Here is a 19434-nt window from a genome sequence, read left to right as displayed (position 1 = left end):
ACAAAGTTAAACAACTAATGTTAGCCAGAACGAGATGATCTAAAATATAGCGATGGAACATTAGATAAACCCTCTTAAACTTTTTTTAGCTAGTTGGCTGTCACAATTGCACTGATAAACGATGGGGAATAGTAACCTGCTCGTCCTTCTGCAGCTTGCCTGCCAGTGCAAGCTTGTCCCAACCCACGTTTTGACAACTTGGAACTTGCCTGCCCACCCATTTGATAGATAACAAATACATTTGATTGACAACTAATAGATGTGAATAACAGCCATTAAAATCCCGCATTGCTAGCACGCTATCAAAGTGATTCACTAACCAAATGACACCTGCATCTCTACAGTAGCTGTAGCTACCGAAAATGATAAAAGGAGGAAGAGTCGGTCACTCCTCCAATTAGATGACATCCCCTCAGCAACTTGCTAGCTAGCTAACATTAGGCTCTGGGTTTTTAGCTTGCTACATAAATAGATACAGTGCCTTGCGAAAGTATTCGGGCCCCTTGAACTTTGCGACCTTTTGCCACATTTCAGGCTTCAAACATAAAGATATAAAACTGTATTTTTTTGTGAAGAATCAACAACAAGTGGGACACAATCATGAAGTGGAACGACATTTATTGGATATTTCAAACTTTTTTAACAAATCAAAAACTGAAAAATTGGGCGTGCAAAATTATTCAGCCCCCTTCAGTTAATTATTTGTAGTGCCACCTTTTGCTGCGATTACAGCTGTAAGTCGCTTGGGGTATGTCTCTATCAGTTTTGCACATCGAGAGACTGAATTTTTTTCCCATTCCTCCTTGCAAAACAGCTCGAGCTCAGTGAGGTTGGATGGAGAGCATTTGTGAACAGCAGTTTTCAGTTCTTTCCACAGATTCTCGATTGGATTCAGGTCTGGACTTTGACTTGGCCATTCTAACACCTGGATATGTTTATTTTTGAACCATTCCATTGTAGATTTTGCTTTATGTTTTGGATCATTGTCTTGTTGGAAGACAAATCTCCGTCCCAGTCTCAGGTCTTTTGCAGACTCCATCAGGTTTTCTTCCAGAATGGTCCTGTATTTGGCTCCATCCATCTTCCCATCAATTTTAACCATCTTCCCTGTCCCTGCTGAAGAAAAGCAGGCCCAAACCATGATGCTGCCACCACCATGTTTGACAGTGGGGATGGTGTGTTCAGGGTGATGAGATGTGTTGTTTTTATGCCAAACATAACGTTTTGCATTGTTGCCAAAAAGTTCAATTTTGGTTTCATCTGACCAGAGCACCTTCTTCCACATGTTTGGTGTGTCTCCCAGGTGGCTTGTGGCAAACTTTAAACTACACTTTTTATGGATATCTTTAAGAAATGGCTTTCTTCTTGCCACTCTTTTATAAAGGCCAGATTTGTGCAATATACGACTGATTGTTGTCCTATGGACAGAGTCTCCCACCTCAGCTGTAGATCTCTGCAGTTCATCCAGAGTGATCATGGGCCTCTTGGCTGCATCTCTGATCAGTCTTCTCCTTGTATGAGCTGAAAGTTTAGAGGGACGGCCAGGTCTTGGTAGATTTGTAGTGGTCTGATACGCCTTCCATTTCAATATTATCGCTTGCACAGTACTCCTTGGGATGTTTAAAGCTTGGGAAATCTTTTTGTATCCAAAGCCGGCTTTAAACTTCCTCACAACAGTATCTCGGACCTGCCTGGTGTGTTCCTTGTTCTTCATGATGCTCTCTGCGCTTTTAACGGACCTCTGAGACTATCACAGTGCAGGTGCATTTATACGGAGACTTGATTACACACAGGTGGATTGTATTTATCATCATTAGTCATTTAGGTCAACATTGGATCATTCAGAGATCCTCACTGAACTTCTGGAGAGAGTTTGCTGCACTGAAAGTAAAGGGACTGAATAATTTTGCACGCCCAATTTCTCAGTTTTTGATTTGTTAAAAAAGTTTGAAATATCCAATAAATGTCGTTCCACTTCATGATTGTGTCCCACTTGTTGTTGATTCTTCACAAAAAAATACAGTTTCATATCTTTATGTTTGAAGCCTGAAATGTGGCAAAAGGTCGCAAAGTTCAAGGGGCCCGAATACTTTTGCAGGACACTGTATGCTAGCTCAGGGGTGTCGTACTCAATCACGGCAATATGGAAAAAACAAACGATTTGCGGGCCAGACATAGCGTATTTATTTTTACAAAAAAATGGTCCACTGCTACCCAAAATGGCCATACATAATACATAATTCTTCTTCAGAATCTCCACTTATATACATAGGATACTGTGTATAGCATTTTAACATATTAAAACAAAAGATACAAGTATTAGCCTTTGCTGCTATGCTTGCAGATGTGCATAATATGCTGCGCCCCTAATCAAAAAGTATTTAATAACTCCAAATATCAAAAAGCGTAGCTATTGTTTCAACTGAAAACATATTTTTCATTTCTTTGAATGCAGCATTGCTGTATGGTGCACTCAAAATGTTTTGTAGTTGAGTAGCCAGCCGAGGCTACTGCTCAAATGTATTGTAGTTGAGTAGCCAGCCGAGGCTACTGCTCAAATGTATTGTAGTTGAGTAGCCAGCCGAGGCTACTGCTCAAATGTATTGTAGTTGAGTAGCCAGCCGAGGCTACTGCTCAAATGTATTGTAGTTGAGTAGCCAGCCGAGGCTACTGCTCAAATGTATTGTAGTTGAGTAGCCAGCCGAGGCTACTGCTCAAATGTATTGTAGTTGAGTAGCCAGCCGAGGCTACTGCTCAAATGTATTGTAGTTGAGTAGCCAGCCGAAGCTACTGCTCAAATATATTGTAGTTGAGTAGCCAGCCGAGGCTACTGCTCAAATGTATTGTAGTTGAGTAGCCAGCCGAGGCTACTGCTCAAATGTATTGTAGTTGAGTAGCCAGCCGAAGCTACTGCTCAAATGTATTGTAGTTGAGTAGCCAGCCCGAAGCTACTGCTCAAATGTTGTTGTAATAGGCCTACATGTTTCTCCTTCGCGTGGTGTTTTGTGGCAGGTTTTGTTTTTTGGTTATTCATTGTCAAGCTTAAAAACTGAAGCCAGATTGCAACATTTTAGTAGTCTAGCTAGGACTGTGGCATGTACATGCACACCTTCCCTCCACTGCGTGCTGTAAACGGGACACACGAAAGCAGTGCAATTGATGTTAAATTCACCAATGCGAGCGTATTAGGCTGTAATTTCATAAAGTAGATGACTCAACTGTTGACTTTTTTTAAGGTGAACAATGTAGCTGAGCCCACAAATCGAAACATATGCTTGGAGATAAAGCTTTATGATACGATTTCCGGCCTTTTCTCAGTATTCCAAGGCATTGGTTGTTCAGTGGTAGAATTCTCGCCTGCCACGCGGGAGGCCCGGGTTCGATTCCCGGCCAATGCAGGATGTTTTGAACATGTAATTTCGTGAAGTATGCAAACCCCGGAGGAAGAAATCTGTGTTCGATTGCCAGGCCAACAGAAATCTCTGTTGGTCTTGGTCGAAATCTCAACTGACTCTTGAAAAATCTCACTTTGCTTTCGTTTTCAGTTTGGACATTCACTCATTCTCAGGAGACTTTGGTGAATCCACTGGATTGTGTTTCCTATTCAGTCCCTCTGGCCTTGTGTTTGAGACATGTGCACTAGCCTATTAGACACGTTATGATTGACTTGTGATCATTGCCCTTGCTAGTTTTATTGTATTGACATTCCCAGCCTTAGTTGCATTCATCTATTCTACCAAAAATGTACGTCATGGTATTTTGAGTAAAATAGTACCTCATTTTAAAACCTCTTATGAATGTGGTTTTGAGGTGTAAACTGGGAATTTTATATTTTTGACTGATATTATGACTGTCTGTTTGTTTCATATCTGCAACGTAGTTAAAAACCCTGTCAGTTCCACTTTAAGTACAGCATAATTGTATTCAAGTGCTTTTGAAGTCGGAACAATTCTTATATCAATAAGATTTTAGCTAGCTAGAGAAGCTAGCTAGCGTTGGTTATAATAAAGTTAGCTAGCTTGCTTAACATTGACAATATGGTCAGAAGAGCTACATTATCCACTTTGATAAATTTGTCATTGTTTAAAGCTGATTTGTTGTCATCCTGTGGTGAAACGTCACAACTCGGCAACTCTGTAACAACATTTTCTCCATTTCCCCACTTTTCACTTCAAGTGAACCTTCCCAGTCAGAACTCTGAACTTCCAATAACTCCGACAGCATGAACACACCAGTAACTAATCTTTCTGAGCAAATGTCCCAGTGACACCATTGCATGAATTAGATGAACTCTGTTTGGATTCAGAACATGTACACTTTAATGGTGATGTTGAGATAGGTTGATCTCTTCACTCACTTCACACAAAGTAAAACAAGCTCCACAGGAAATATTGACAGGTGTGCAGAAAGGAGGATCATCATTAAAATCCAATCACATCAATAACTTGAACAGATAATAATGAAATATTAAATAATTCAGGTTTCCATCCTCTAAGAGCCAAAAAGGCATTAGTGTCCTCTAAATGATCAATGAGAACATTTTCATTTAAGGAACACGCTGGGAATGAACGTTTTATGAGAGTTGGCTCCGATGATTCCTCCTAATGATATTGTGTTCAGGCTTAGAGATCCTATGAAGCGATAGCTGTGTTGAATGTGCAGAGTTACTGATCAAGTTTTAGTCCTGAACGACTCCAAAAGTGGAAACGGGTGGAGAAAACTTTTCCCACTCATTTGAATATTGTGCTCTGGAGAGATTGACTAATGAATGAAACATTTTCATCTATAAATAAAATCATTTTATTTATTTTATTGGTCACGTACACATGGTTAGCAGATGTAATTGCCAGCGTAGCGAAATGCTTGTATAAAACCTGCAAAGGAATTATCTCTTGTTGAAGCTTTACTACATATTTTTCTATCTTGAATCATAACACAATGAAAAGGTATTTCAAAAGCACTGGATATTTTCTCACAGGAGATCAAATACACATTGTCTCATTTTGTCTGTCATAGTTGATGTGTACCTATGATGAAAATTACAGGCCTCTCTCATCTTTTTAAGTGGGAGAACTTGCACAATTGGTGGTTGACTAAATACTTTTTTGCCCCACTGTATATCCTATTTAGTAGTTGACAGTATTGACAGGAACATAGCAGTATGTGTAGGTTACAGTGTAATGTGTAATGGTGATAGTGTGATCTCAGAGCAATGGATCCCTTCCATGGTCATGGCAAACAGCACACACTGTAGCCTACATTAGATTGTCACATTAGCCCTCATAACGAGTTCCAAAACATGGCCCCAACACAACGCCTTCTGTAATCATTTGCTGATGTTCAGTACCATGACCCCACAGATAAAAAAACAACTGCCATGTCACAGTTTGGTACTCTGTGCTTTTCTGTTGTTGATATTGTTGTTGTTCTAGTTAGCACTCTACTTATTTAGGCTCCCGAGTGACACAGCAGTCTAAGGCATTACATCTCACTGCTAGAGGTGTCACCTACAGACCTTGGTTCGATTACAGGCTGTATCACAACCGGCCTTGATTGGGAGTCCCATAGGACGGCGCACAATTGGCCAGCGTTGTCCAGATTAGGGTTTGGCTGGCTAGGCCGTCATTGTAAATAAGAATTTGTTCTTAACTGACTTGCCTTGTTAAATAAAGGTTAAATAAATACTTTTGAATATCAGACTGAGTCAAATGTTGTGGGTAATACATTTTGGACAATGTAGTTGGAATGGAATTAACAGCCTAAAGCACTCTACTTTCTACAAATGTTATGTCAAGTTTAAGCTTTTTATTGATTCAGTGCACAAATAGGCTCAACAAAGTTTGTAACCAAATAAAAAGGCCTGGGTAGATGTTAAAGGACCAACTTAAAATGGTGCTCCCTCTATCTCATATATATTTTCTAAAATTCATTAAGGCTGACTATCTATGGCCTAGTCTGTTTGATGCTAACACAGTAAGAACCAGTTCACAGTAACAGTATGTGCATATCTCTGACATACAGTATTCCTCATGATGATTAAGTATACCGTGAAACAATAACTAATTGTATGATGAATCCATTTGACATTCATGGAAGCACTATACCAAGAAAATCAACAAAACAATAAAAAAATAGCAACATCATCGACCAAGGCAGGTCACACAATGTATCTATGCATAATAAGGATCTTTGTTGATGAAGGTTGCATGACGGAGACTGCACTTGATGACCAATGATGACTACTGATTTGTTAATAAAACCTCCACCGGATCAGTATCCCAAAACCGGGACGGTTGTTACTCAATATGCGATAATGTGACTAGGATGACCTTGTAAACAACAGTCAATTCCAGGACATAGACGTGCCTTATATGGGCAGAAAGCTTCAATTCTTGTTAATCTAACTGCAGTGTCCAAATTACAGTAGCTATTACTAAAAAAACATGCTATTGTTTGAGGATAGGTCACAACAACAAAACACTTTTATCACGGCAACTGGTTTAATACATTCACCACTGAAGGTAATTAATGTGCTTACATTCAGTAATCTTGCTCTGATTTGTCATCCTGAGGGTCCCAAAGATCCAATGTAGTGTACAGATGTAGGAACTGGGTTCTACAGTTTGACCACACCTCTCTTGCATTTCAAAGATGATGGAACATATTGGAACATACAATCTTTTACCAGATCTAATGTGTTATATTCTTCTACATTAATTTCACATTTCCACAAACTTCAAAGTGTTCCCTTTCAAATGGTATTAAGAATATGCATATCCTTGCTTCAGGTCCTGTGCTAAAAGCAGTTAGATTTGGGTATGTCATTTAAAGCGAAAATTGAAAGAAAGGGTTCGAACCTTAAGAGGCACCTTATAATCAGGGAGGAAATAAACAAGCGATTCATCAAAGGCATAAAACGAGGGAATATCTCAATATCAGTCAATTTGAATGACAGCTTTTGGAAACCTCAAATGGGCCCTTGACATAACCCCCCAGCACTCTTTTCAAATGTGCTTAAGATAAATGAATTCATGCAAATACTTGGCTAATGTTATTGGCTCAGAGTACATATTATCCAAGAGAGAAATGAGACGGTTTAATGCAGCTCATTTGTCAGTGACAGTATTACATTTTTATTGTTTTCACAAAATCCCAATTAAAATAGTTGTTTCCTAAATACATTGAAGCATGCACACTTTGGTAATGATAAACATTTTGCTTTAATTTTGACAGTTTAGAGATACAATGTACACTATATATACAAAAGTATGTGGACACCCCTTCAAATTAGTGGATTCGGATATTTCACCCACACCCATTGCTTACAGGTGTATAAAATCGAGCACACAGCCATGCAGATGCCACTTTTCTAAATTTCTGCCCTGCTAGAACTGACCCGGGCAACTGTAAGTGCTGTTATGGTGAAGTGGAAACATCTAGGAGCAACAACGGCTCAGTCGTGAAGTGGTAGCCCACACAAACTCACAGAATGGGACCGCCGAGAACGGGATGTGCCCTCGGTTGCAACACTCAGTACAGAGTTCCAAACTGCCTCTGGAAGCCACGTCAGCACAATAACTGTTCATTGGGAGTTTCATGAAATGGGTTTCCATGTCCGAGCAGCTACACAGAAGCCAAAGATCACCATGCACAATGCCAAGCGTTGGCTGGAATGGTGTAAAGCTCGTCAACTCTGGAACAGTGTAAACCCGTTCTCTGTGGTGATGAATCACGCTTCACCATCTGCAGTCATAGCCAAAAGTTTTGAGAATGACACAATTTATTTTCACAAAGTCTGCTGCCTCAGTTTGTATGCTGGCAATTTGCATATACTCCAGAATGTTATGAAGAGTGATCAGATGAATTGCAATTAATTGCAAAGTCCCTCTTTGCCATGCAAATGAACTGAATCCCCCAAAAACATTTCCAGTGCATTTCCCTGCCACAAAAGGACCAACTGACATTATGTCAGTGATTCTCTCGTTAACACAGGTATGAGTGTTGATGAGGACAAGGCTGGAGATCACTCTGTCATGCTGATTGAGTTAAAATAACAGACTGGAAGCTTCAAAAGGAGGTTGGTGCTTGCAATCATTGTTCTTCCTCTGTCAAATATGGTTACCTGCAAGGAAAAACGTGCCGTCATCATTGCTTTGCAAAAAAAGGGCTTCACAGACAAGGATATTTCTGCCAGTAAGATTGCACCTGAATCAACCATTTATCTGATCATCAAGAACTTCAAGGAGAGTGGTTCAATTGTTGTGAAGAAGGCTTCAGGGCGCCCAAGAAAGTCCAGCAAGCGCCAGGACCGTCTCCTAAAGTTGATTCAGCTGCGGGATTGGGTCACCAACAGTACAGATCTTGCTCAAGAATGGCAGCAGGCAGGTGTGAGTGCATCTGCATGCACAGTGAGCTTTTTGGAGGATGGCCCAGTGTCAAGAAGGGCAGCAAAGAAGTCACTTCTCTCCAGGAAAAACATCAGGGACAGATGGATATTCTGCAAAAGGTAAGGGATTGGACTGCTGAGGACTGTGTGAAAAGTCAATTTCTCTGATGAATCCCCTTTCCGATTGTTTGGGGCATCCAGAAAAACGCTTGTCTGGAGAAGACAAGGTGAGTGCTACCATCAGTCCTGTGTCATGCCAACAGTAAAGCACCCTGAGACCATTCATGTGAGGGGTTGCTTCTCAGCCAAGGGAGTGGGCTCACTCACAGTTTTGTCTAAGAACACAGCCATGAATAAAGAATGGTACCAACACATCCTCTGAGAGCAACTTCTCCCAACCATCCAGGAACAGTTTGGTGACGAACAATGCCTTTTCCAGCATGACGGAGCACCTTGCCAATAAGGCATACGTAATAACTAAGTGGCTCGGGGAACAAAACATTGATATTTTGGGTCCATGGCCAGCAAACTCCCCAGATCTTAATCCCATTGAGAACTTGTGGTCAATCCTCAAGAGGTGGGTGGACAAACAAAACCCCACAAATTCTGACAAACTCCAAGCATTGATTATGCATGAATGGGCTGCCATCAGTCAGGATGTGGCCCAGAAGTTAATTGACAGTATGCCAGGGCGGATTGCAGAGGTCTTGAAAAAGAAGGGTCAACACTGCAAATATTCACTCTTTGCATCAACTTCATGCAATTGTCAAGAAAAGCCTTTGACACTTATGAAATGCTTGTAATTATACTTCAGCATTTCATAGTAACATCAGACAAAAATATCTAAAGACACTGAGGCAGCAGACTTTGTGAAAATTAATATTTGTGTCATTTTCAAAACTTTTGGCCACGACTGTATTAGTCCGACGGACTAATCTTGGTTTGGCGGATGCCAAGAGATCTCTACCTGCCCCGATGCATAGTGCGAACTAGGAATAATGGAGGAAAAATGGTCTGGGGCTATTTTTCATGGTTCGGGCTAGGCCCCTTAGTTCCAGTGAAGGGACATCTTAATGCTACAACATCCAATGGCATTCTGGACGATTCTGTGCTTTCAACTTTGTGGCAACAGTTTGGGGAAGGCCCTTTCCTGTTTCAGCATGACAATGCCCCCATGCACAAAGCGAGGTCCATACAGAAATGGTTAATCAAGATCGGTGTGGAAGAACTTGACTGGCCTGCACAGAGCCCTGATCTCAACCCCATCGAACACCTTTGGGATGAATTGGAACACCGACTGCGAGCCAGGCCTAATCGCCCAACATCAGATCAGTGCCGAACCTCACTAATGCTCTTGTGGCTGAATAAAAGCAAGAACCCACAGGAATTTTCCAACATCTAGTGGAAAGCCTTCCCAGAAGAGTGGAGGCTGTTATAGCAGCAAATTCCATATTAATGCCCATGATTTTGGAGTGAGATGTTCAACAAGCAGGTGTCCATACACACTACATGACAAAAGTATCTGTTGTTCATCCAGTGATTTACAGAGCTTCCAATTGCATTTTAATTATTTATTTTATCCTTGTATCTGCAAAATAAAATGTGCATAGCCTGCAAAGAAAAAGTACTCATGGTCTATTCATTGTTTGTACTAATCAGGTACTCCTATAGTGAAAGTCACCAAAAGTGGTGTGAACACCTTTTTAGGCAATAGCACCATCTTTGAGTTGCACCTCTTCTCCTGCTTTTCTGGCAGTATAAAGTGAGTCATGTTGCAGCCTCAACCTTCCGCTCATTAAACTAGAACTGTGGTCATCCATCAAAGTGCTGCTGCTACTTTTTGAATGAACCAGCCAGCACTGCAGATAGCTCAGCTCACAGAACACGTTTTATCACAAAGTAAGTCTCATTCAAACCCTGCCATCTAAAAGTTTAACTGTACTGAGCTGTGGATGTATCTGAGTGTTGTTATGTTGTCGTTTAGACTATTTCACCTATCCTCATGAAAGAAATACAAGAGTGCCATGTCAATATTATCATAGATTCCTATCCAGAATATTTTTGTTGTCTGTGAATTCTATTTTAACTTATTGTATGATTGGGCAGTGTTGATTTGAGAAATAGATTAATAAAGGAATGTAAAGGCCCAAAACATAGTGTTAGGGAGAGCAGAGAGAGTAGAGGGAGACAAAATGTGAGAGGGAGCAGGAATTTGCCAGAGAGTAGAAAAGGAGAGACAGAAGGAATAAATGAAAATGGCTTCATCACTGCCATCATGATCATTACAGAGCCAACCTCTCTCTCCTTCCTGACCACATATACATTCTTCTAGAGCAATACTTTATTTACTGCAGTTTAAAAGGATGCTCCAAAAATGCCTCGAGGTCACTGGACATCTGTGTGTGTATTCAATAGCACCACATCTCACAGCAGTGACTTCAACAGCCAACTAAGACCAAGTGCTCTACATTCCTAGGGTGGTCACAGCATTCCTCTGGCTCTTTGATGGTCGAATGTGGTATTTATTCTATCATGTCTGCTCTATAGCTGTGTCTAGGCCATTATACTGAAAGGGTATTTTTCAATGTCTCTCCTCTTCTCTCACATTCTGTCCACCATGTGCAGCATTCAATGTACAGTGTCTTGCTGCTGTCATGAGTCATTCTTCTCTTTTTCAATATGACAATAGAGTTGAAATGGAAGAGTTTGATGGCCCACCAACAATGTGACATGTAGGATTCCTTAATAAAAGTATATTTATTCACCGTATGCATGCTCAAAGCAGCATTCTACAATAATACATATTGGTAAGAAATACAACAGCGAATGTGGCTATTATATTTTGGGAGCAAAAGACTTAGCCACTAATATTGTCTTGCAAAGGAAGTCAGAGATAATTATCTTGAAAATGTAGATAATGAGCATGTGGAGGGTGATCTTTGTAGGGGGCAGTAGCCCCCTGGGTCTTCATTATGACCATGATAGAAGAGGTATCTCACCCCAGCCGGGACCCACCTCATTTTTATTCCAAATGAATAAATGTCAGCTTCAAGTAAAACGGAGATACCTGAGTTTATTGGGATTTCATTCCAGAAGTGGCTGGTCCAGCATAGGAGGAATGTGTGAGTGAGTAGAGCCAACCCAGTTAGTATGGTGATTGTCAATGGAAACATAGTGGTGAGTGCCATCCTTAAAATAATTTAAAGCTCTACACATGCTCTCAGTTAAATATTAAAAAGCCCTGGGATCATGGGGCAAAACATTACCAGTATGCCACAGAATACAGAATGACAACCTGACAACTGATCATCCCCCAACAGTAAACATCAGCATGGCGTAACTGACTGCTTGAGAAGGCATTTCTGCGTTAGGCAACTCTAGGTACTCAGCCAAATACTCATCAGTGCATAAACCCTGCAGGTTTGCGGTTGCCAGTGACAACCAAGATTTAAATTGTGCTCCTCAAGTCAGCTTGAGTGATGAGGGCCTCTTTGCCTGAGTGCACCCATATCATAACATCCAAATGTAACATCCAAATGTACAGAGTTAAATCACTTCCTTTGATGTACAGCATCATCATGCTATGAACACTGTCTGCGACAGTGTGTGGTCCTAGGATAGCAGGTTTTCAGCTGGCCTTAGCCTCAGGCAACCACACACTAAAGTAAGCCTGTGACAGGAGCATAATTAGCTTGTTACGGTAAAAACTCGTATCTTCACTCCAGGGATTGACATTACGTAATTTTTCCATTTTCATGGCTCGCAGTGAGCTTTGCTAAACAGTGAGATCTGCTGCATCATGGGAATGACTCACATAGCGGTCTACTAGGGAGCATACAAAACTCAACAACAAAAATAAACTGTAAAGGGTGAGGAAGCTCAGTAGAAGAAAGGGTTGGCTGATCATGGAAAGCACATACTTAAGAGGAGTGTTCCTCTTATTTACATCAGCCCTTTGCACTCTTTAATAACCAACTGCATACTCGAGAATGCAGTCCCATGTTGGGTAATTAAATAGAAATCGCCCCATAGATCTTTTGTCTCAGTATAGTTCCTCCCTCTCATGCACCATCTCTAAGAGCTCCCAACAGTTTCAGGATATTAATAATGAGCGACAGCACAATTTGATTTTCACATTGGCAGTGAGAGAGGTAGAGAGAGAGAGGCAAAGAGAGGCGAAGAGAAAGAGAGGCAGAGAGAGAGAGAGAGAGTAAGAGAGAAAGAGAGAGAAAATTTCAACTGAAATACCCATCACTGAAACTGCAGTTAACTGCCTAAGGTCGAAACCATCCTTTAGTACAAATATTAACACACAGCGTCTGATGAAAGACTTCTCAGCCCTGTAGAGTAACAAAAAAACATATCACAAAACCTTTTCTTTTGTTTCTGCCTCTTGGGGTTAATTTTGTCAGAGTGCAACAAGCTTCATCGCCCAGTGCCCTGAACCATAATATCTGTTGAAAGATAATAAAGAAGATAAAAGATGTTCTTCTCAGTGGCTGGTTTCCATGGTGACATGGACAGGAATCCAGTCTCTGTCTGGTCTCTGGTACTGAGCAATATCAACATGTACTGTACATTTACGTCTTGTTTGAACACATGTTGCGGTTTTATTCGTCATCCATTACAGAAAAAACATGATTTCAGATGTAGAAAATCACGATTTCACATGGATTTTACATTTCAAGGTCTCACTTGAAGTGGAAGTAGAGTAAAATTATAAACAAGCATGATGTGTATAAACTAGTCTACTATTACACTGTTCGCAAATTTACTTTTTTCTTTTACGGGGACAACAGGTTACAGAAAACAATTACGGGGACTGTAAAATATCTGAACAGTCTGAAGTTGATATGCACATACACACACTAAATTCTACACACGGATGCACACACACACACACACACTTGATCGCTTTCCTCTTTCTCTCTATTTTGCTCTTGACATATTTTGCTCTCTATTGTCAAAAACTTTTTATAATTAAATATGTATTTTCTTTGTCTGTCTTTTGTATGTCTTTGTCTACTTGTCTATTTATGTTTACAACAAGTAATGGGAAGATATCAGAACAGGAACTTTAGGGAATAGCATATTGTACGGGATACATTTGTACTGTAGTGATGCCGTCTCTATAGAAATGCAGTGTCTCTTTCATAATGAGGTGAAACGTCAATTGCTATGGAAATGCTGGGATGTGTTTTTCTATGAATATGTTTAATGCAACTATGATGTTGAGACTATATGATTACAAAGATCATTTTGAATATTAAGGCTACACTAACGTCATGTTACACATACTCAACCATGCAAATTGTCTTGGTTATTATCTATTTATACGTCACACATTATAGTCTTACTCTTAATCAGACATCCTACACACTTTCACTAAATCACATCCAATCACACACATCAACCTACTCAGATTTACTACACACATAATATCCTGACAAAATTTTCTAACATCTGTGGCATTGGCTCAGGCAAACAGGCAATGGAATAAAAAAACAAAAAGTGAATAAAAACAACATGAAATCACCAGTTGCTTTGTGCATATTGCTAGAACCTGTTTCTTGAATTCTAAAATCTGTTCTTGACCATTATGATACCTCTTATAGCAGTAATTTTACATGCAATAGTTCATGTTAAATTTAGACTGATAATAGTATCTAGTTATGGTAAGGAGTGAAATAAGTCTAGCTAGTTATAATTGTAACACGGGTTAGCATATTATAAGAAAAGACAATCAGTCTTTACGCAGCTAAAAGAAAAGGAATATAGCATACTGTTTACAGGAAACTCACTCTACATCTTTAGATGAAGTTGAATGGAAAAATGAATGGGGCAGTGAAATAATTTTCTGTCATGGAAAAAATAACTCAAAGGGTGTGATACAAATGAACAAAAATGTTGATCTGAATGAGCATACAGTCAGGAATAATACGCAAGGAAGGTAGACCCTTTTGGATATTTAGCTTTATCTAGGATGCTAAACCAGTTAAGATAAAGTGAGCCTATCTATATACTGTAATGAATATGAACTGGGTCGGCTGAGATTAATAAATATCAAGCACTTAACCTTTCTATAAAAGTGGAGGCGGAGGTTTTTCGGGGGGGACTGTGGGCGGGTCTTGGATGGTTGAATGGTTGAGGGGCAGCTCTCGAGGGTGACTGTGGGGGGGGTCTTGGATTGTTGGTGGCCTGACGGATGTGAGATTGGGCCCGTGGGTGAGTGGTCGCTGGTTTGGGTCCCTGATTCGTCTGGGTGCTGGATCTGTCCTTGTGCCCTTAGGCGAGACGCTTGACCCTGGTTGCTCCTGTGACTCTGTCGCAGATCCCTCCGGAACTTTCATTACGCACAACTGCCCCCTATTCCCAGTGATTAGTAAGTTTTACCATTGTCCTGTCGATTATTGCTACAATGTCCATTGGTGCGTGTGAGTACCTGTGCTGTGTGTTTTGGCCTTCGTTCCATTGTGGATTGCGTAGATGATTACGGGTCTCATCCCGTGGGTTAATCATTGTGCGCGTGTGTTATTTATTCAAGGTATTCCTCGCTCTTTTGTTTGGGTTTCTACCCTGTGTTTTGTATTGTTTGTTTGGTCTTCGTCCCCGTGACTTTACATGGCACGCCGTAATTTGATCGTAATAAAAAAAACTATTACGCATTCCTGCGCCTGTCTCCCGAATCATTCATACCGACGTGACAGACTTGCTCTGGATGGGAGTGTCTGCTAGATGACTGAATGTAATGTAAGTGTTGAGCGGCTTCACTGCAGGTAGATTGTATGTTTTAAAATTCAATAATAAAAAATACAAATACAAAACATATTTAGTTTTACCAATTTTTGTTTTAGAGCGTGAGACACAAGCAACTTATTTTATTTAGGAGTGGCATACTCAGTTACCTAGCAGGAGCTAATGATAAACAGGACTACTAGAGCTATGCTCAGACCTGTGCCTGTACTTCACAGAATATTATTTACACTAAATTGCACAGTTGAGGAAGTGCTCTGTGATAGCACTAGCACCATTTGTGATGACAGACACACTCCTTGTCTTGCATCAGAAAACATTCAATTTCATGTCTAAATAGACCATAGAGATACATGGACATCATGGCTGATGGAGTCAGCTACAGTAAATGGAGGATCGTGAGGACTCCTAGGGAGGTGGATAAAGTAGGGAGCAAATTGAGAAAGGCATATTAGAGGAAGGGAGCGTCAGACAACGAGTGTCTTGGAGTCTGTCACATCACAGTGTAGATGAAAAGCATAGCATACTGAGAGTTACTGTACTTCCACTCAGATACACTGATAAATTACTTTAAAAAAAAAGTTTTTATACATGAGGTACAATACAGTATGTTAAAGAATCAAATTCAGCAGGCGGTGAATAGATTTCAATTCAGTCGCTCTGGATGGGAGTGTCTGCTAGATGACTGAATGTAATGTAAGTGTTGAGTGGCTTCGCTGCAGGTCAATTGTATGTTTTAAAATTCAATAATAAAACATACAAATACAAAACATATTTAGTTTTAACAATTTTAGTTTTACCACCACCTCTCTTTTTTGGTTTAATATTCCTATAAGCATGTTGAAATGTGAAATTTTAAATTGGGTTATTACCCAGATTACCCCCCAAGTTACCGTGTGGGTGTCTAATGTCCTGTATATGAACCTTTTGATGAGCAGGAAAATGAGAATCTCAGCTATTTATTTATTCTCCATGCAGACCTGAGCCTTTGAATTCCTGCTTGAAAACTCACCTTGCCACCAGGGTAAAATGCAATTTGCATACTGAGCAGGTGCGCCTAATGGCTGGCAGTGCTCAAAATGGAGGGATAGGTAAACAGATGCTGACACGAACACTGCAGAGTTAAAGACAATCAGAGGAGCAGAGAGAAAGATACAGAGAGCCTGTTGAAGTCCATTTGTGCCTCCTTCCTTCTCTTTTGCTTGTCTCCCTACTAACAGGCATGGGTAATGAGCTCAGTTCACTTATCCCTCTGGCCAGATTGCTTAATCTAGTATTGATGTAACTATTAAAGCTGTTGTAACCTCTCTGTCTTCACACAGAATGACTTCTGATCTCAGGAGGTTAATGAACTCACATTCTATCTGATTGGTTGATGTGAGTTTGACTGGTCTTTCTCAAGTCAAGTGTCAATATAGTCTGCTCCAACAGAGTTCTAAATCATTTAGGCAGTCATGGTGTTACCTTGGCATGCTTAAAGGCTTAGAGCGTGAGACACAAGCAACTAATTTCATTTAGGAGTGGCATACTCAGTTACCTAGTAGGAGCTAATGATAAACAGGACTACTAGAGCTATGCTCAGACCTGTGCCTGTACTTCACAGAATATTATTTACACTAAATTTGAGGAAGTGCTCTGTGATAGCACTAGCACCATTTGTGACAACAGACACACTCCTTGTCTTGCTTCAGAAACCATTCAATTTCATGTCTAAATAGACCATAGAGATACATGGACATCATGGCTGATGGAGTCAGCTACAGTAAATGGAGGATCGTGAGGACTCCTAGGGAGGTGGATAAAGTAGGGAGCAAATTGAGAAAGGCATATTAGAGGAAGGGAGCGTCAGACAACGAGTGTCTTGGAGTCTGTCACATCACAGTGTAGATGAAAACATTCAGGAGACCAGGGAGGAACAGTGTGACTCACGCATAGCATACTGAGAGTTACTGTACTTCCACTCAGATACACTGGTAAATTACTTTTTTTAAAGTATTAAACATGAGGTACAATACAGTATGTTAAAGAATCAAATTCCACAGGTAGTGAATAGATTTCACTTGTGTTGCGGAATTGAAGGAAGTTGCCCGACAAAGAACAGCTTTTTACCATACTATTGCTGTCTGTTCAACTACATGATGGAGATTGACTTGAAAGTAGACTGAAGTCATGGCCTGATATCAAATCAAATCAAATTGTATTTGTCACATGCGCGGAATAAAACAAAATCCTCAACTTTTCTACAGCAAAAAAAAGGAAATATGAAAGAGATGACCAACATCATTAGGAATTTGAGGTATGTACACCTCCAATGTCACACACAGAGAGTGTGACATTGTTCCTCCCTGGTCTCTGTGAAGTACATTATCAAAGAAAGACTGACAACAGCTTCCTTGAATGTCTGCTGTCTCTATGCACAGCAATCCTCTAAACATAGACGCCGAGGCTTTGAGGGAAAATAAACAATAGCTTTCAGGAAAGAGAGAGGAGACAAGCCACTGCTAAAGTCAGATAGGAGGACAAATGGGTGATGGTTAAAGTCTTTGTTCCTTGCTAAGCTCAAAATGTGTAAAAACTCTTTGTCTGGACGTTGCCATTTTCCTAAAAGATGGGCAAGAACGTCATAATGTGTTATTTTGTATTTTTGTTGTCAAAAGAGTTTCCTTATTCTCCAAGAGAATACTGTCGTTTCCTGTGAATATCCTCACCCCCCACAGTGTGACCTCGACTCTGATACACACGAAGCAGCATGCTCCATCCTCTGGACAAAATGGCATGGTGGGAGAGGGTTGGGGTTAGTTTTCACTCACAGTTTATATTCTCAAACGTACGAGACAGTGAAAATTCTCAATTTATTTTTTACTCTAGTTCAATGTAAAATCTGTTGAAATGGTAAAGGTTTTAGTTTCGTGGTGTGGGGGTTTTCTATATTGCTTGAGCTCAACATACTGTATGTACATGGTACTGCATTTGCCCCATAGCAATGTCAGGAGGAGAACATCACACAGAATAAAACAAGCAGCCATATAAACAAAGCAATTTGATGCTATGGAGCACACTTGAGTGCGTCTGGCGACAACTAACAGCCAGCCAGCCATATTTCACAATATCATGAGACACAATCCAGTGGATTTACAATGAACTTACTCACACAGTAAAGCAAAAAATAACGCACCCTTCATGTTCTGAGCAATAGCACACTGCACTAGAATAGCATAGATCTTCTACATGCAATATAAAAGTGACATGAGGAAAACCAAAACTAAGCAAAACACTAAACAACAAAGCAAAATCAGGACTTATGCTACAATGGTGATTACATATACAATTCAACTGTGCCAATGATTATTTCCATTTCAATTTCTATTCAATTTCCCAATGAGGGAATTTTACCCGAGGGCAGCAGAGGTACACTAAGCCAATTACAGTGGCTAGCTAGCCCTTAGCTTCCTGCTGCCCCCAGTGACGTCACCGTGTCGTTCAGCCCAGTGCTCAGTCAGGCTGTCTGTCTGTCTGCTGCAGAACCCTGAGTTATGACGGTACAGGGGCAATGGCAGCTCTTGTAAAATGGCTCTCTCTTTCCCTCTACTTCTCTGTCCTTCCTCTGTCCTGATATTCAACCATTCTCTAGGTGCTGAGATTGTTATTGTTGACAATTATGATAGCATTCTATGGGAGAGAGGAGCTTTAAACTCCAGTCAGATATACAATGACAGCACATTCAACTGTCGTTTCTCTTGAGGTTGACAGACACTGTATAATTTCTCATAACTATTATAAAAAATGTAAAAATATATATATGTATTTTTTTTTATTAAATTTTTTAAAATATATATATTTATTTATTGATTTTTTATATATATTTTTTATTACTTGTGAGTGAGAAATATCTGAGTGGGGTGGGCATTTTTGTATGAAATACAGCTGAATACATACACTTACTGTGCAGTGAGCCTGCTTGGGCACTCAAGGCTCTATATCAAATGTCCGGTGCCACATGTGTGGAGTGAGGAATGTGAAGTGAAATTTGATTCTAAGGTTGACAAGTAGCGTTGGGGAGGTGTATGGAAGAATGGTCAACATTGATGATGATGATGATGATGATGATGATGGCAATGATAATGATAATTTACTTTATAAACCACTTAGAAAACATTCAAAAATTATTGAAAAGAAACTCCAGAATGACTTACTTCAATGAGCATTCTGCTCAAATGCTGTAGGCACCAATTAGCCACAGTAAAATATATTGGGAGAAATGAATTAAACATATTACTTAAACTTAATAAATATGT

The 19434-nt window shown here is 40.1% G+C and overlaps 1 non-coding gene across 1 annotated transcript; it reads left to right on the top strand.

The window, feature by feature from the left end:
- The first annotated feature begins 3327 nt into the window (after positions 1-3327).
- On the top strand, positions 3328-3398 carry trnag-gcc (transfer RNA glycine (anticodon GCC)). Its single transcript has one exon. It is a non-coding gene; the product is annotated as a tRNA-Gly (tRNA).
- Positions 3399-19434: the final 16036 nt, after the last annotated feature.

Source organism: Oncorhynchus kisutch, linkage group LG10 (genome assembly GCF_002021735.2).
Source record: "Oncorhynchus kisutch isolate 150728-3 linkage group LG10, Okis_V2, whole genome shotgun sequence".
NCBI classification, from domain to species: Eukaryota; Metazoa; Chordata; class Actinopteri; order Salmoniformes; family Salmonidae; genus Oncorhynchus; species Oncorhynchus kisutch.
This window is presented reverse-complemented; position numbering and strand designations above follow the sequence as displayed.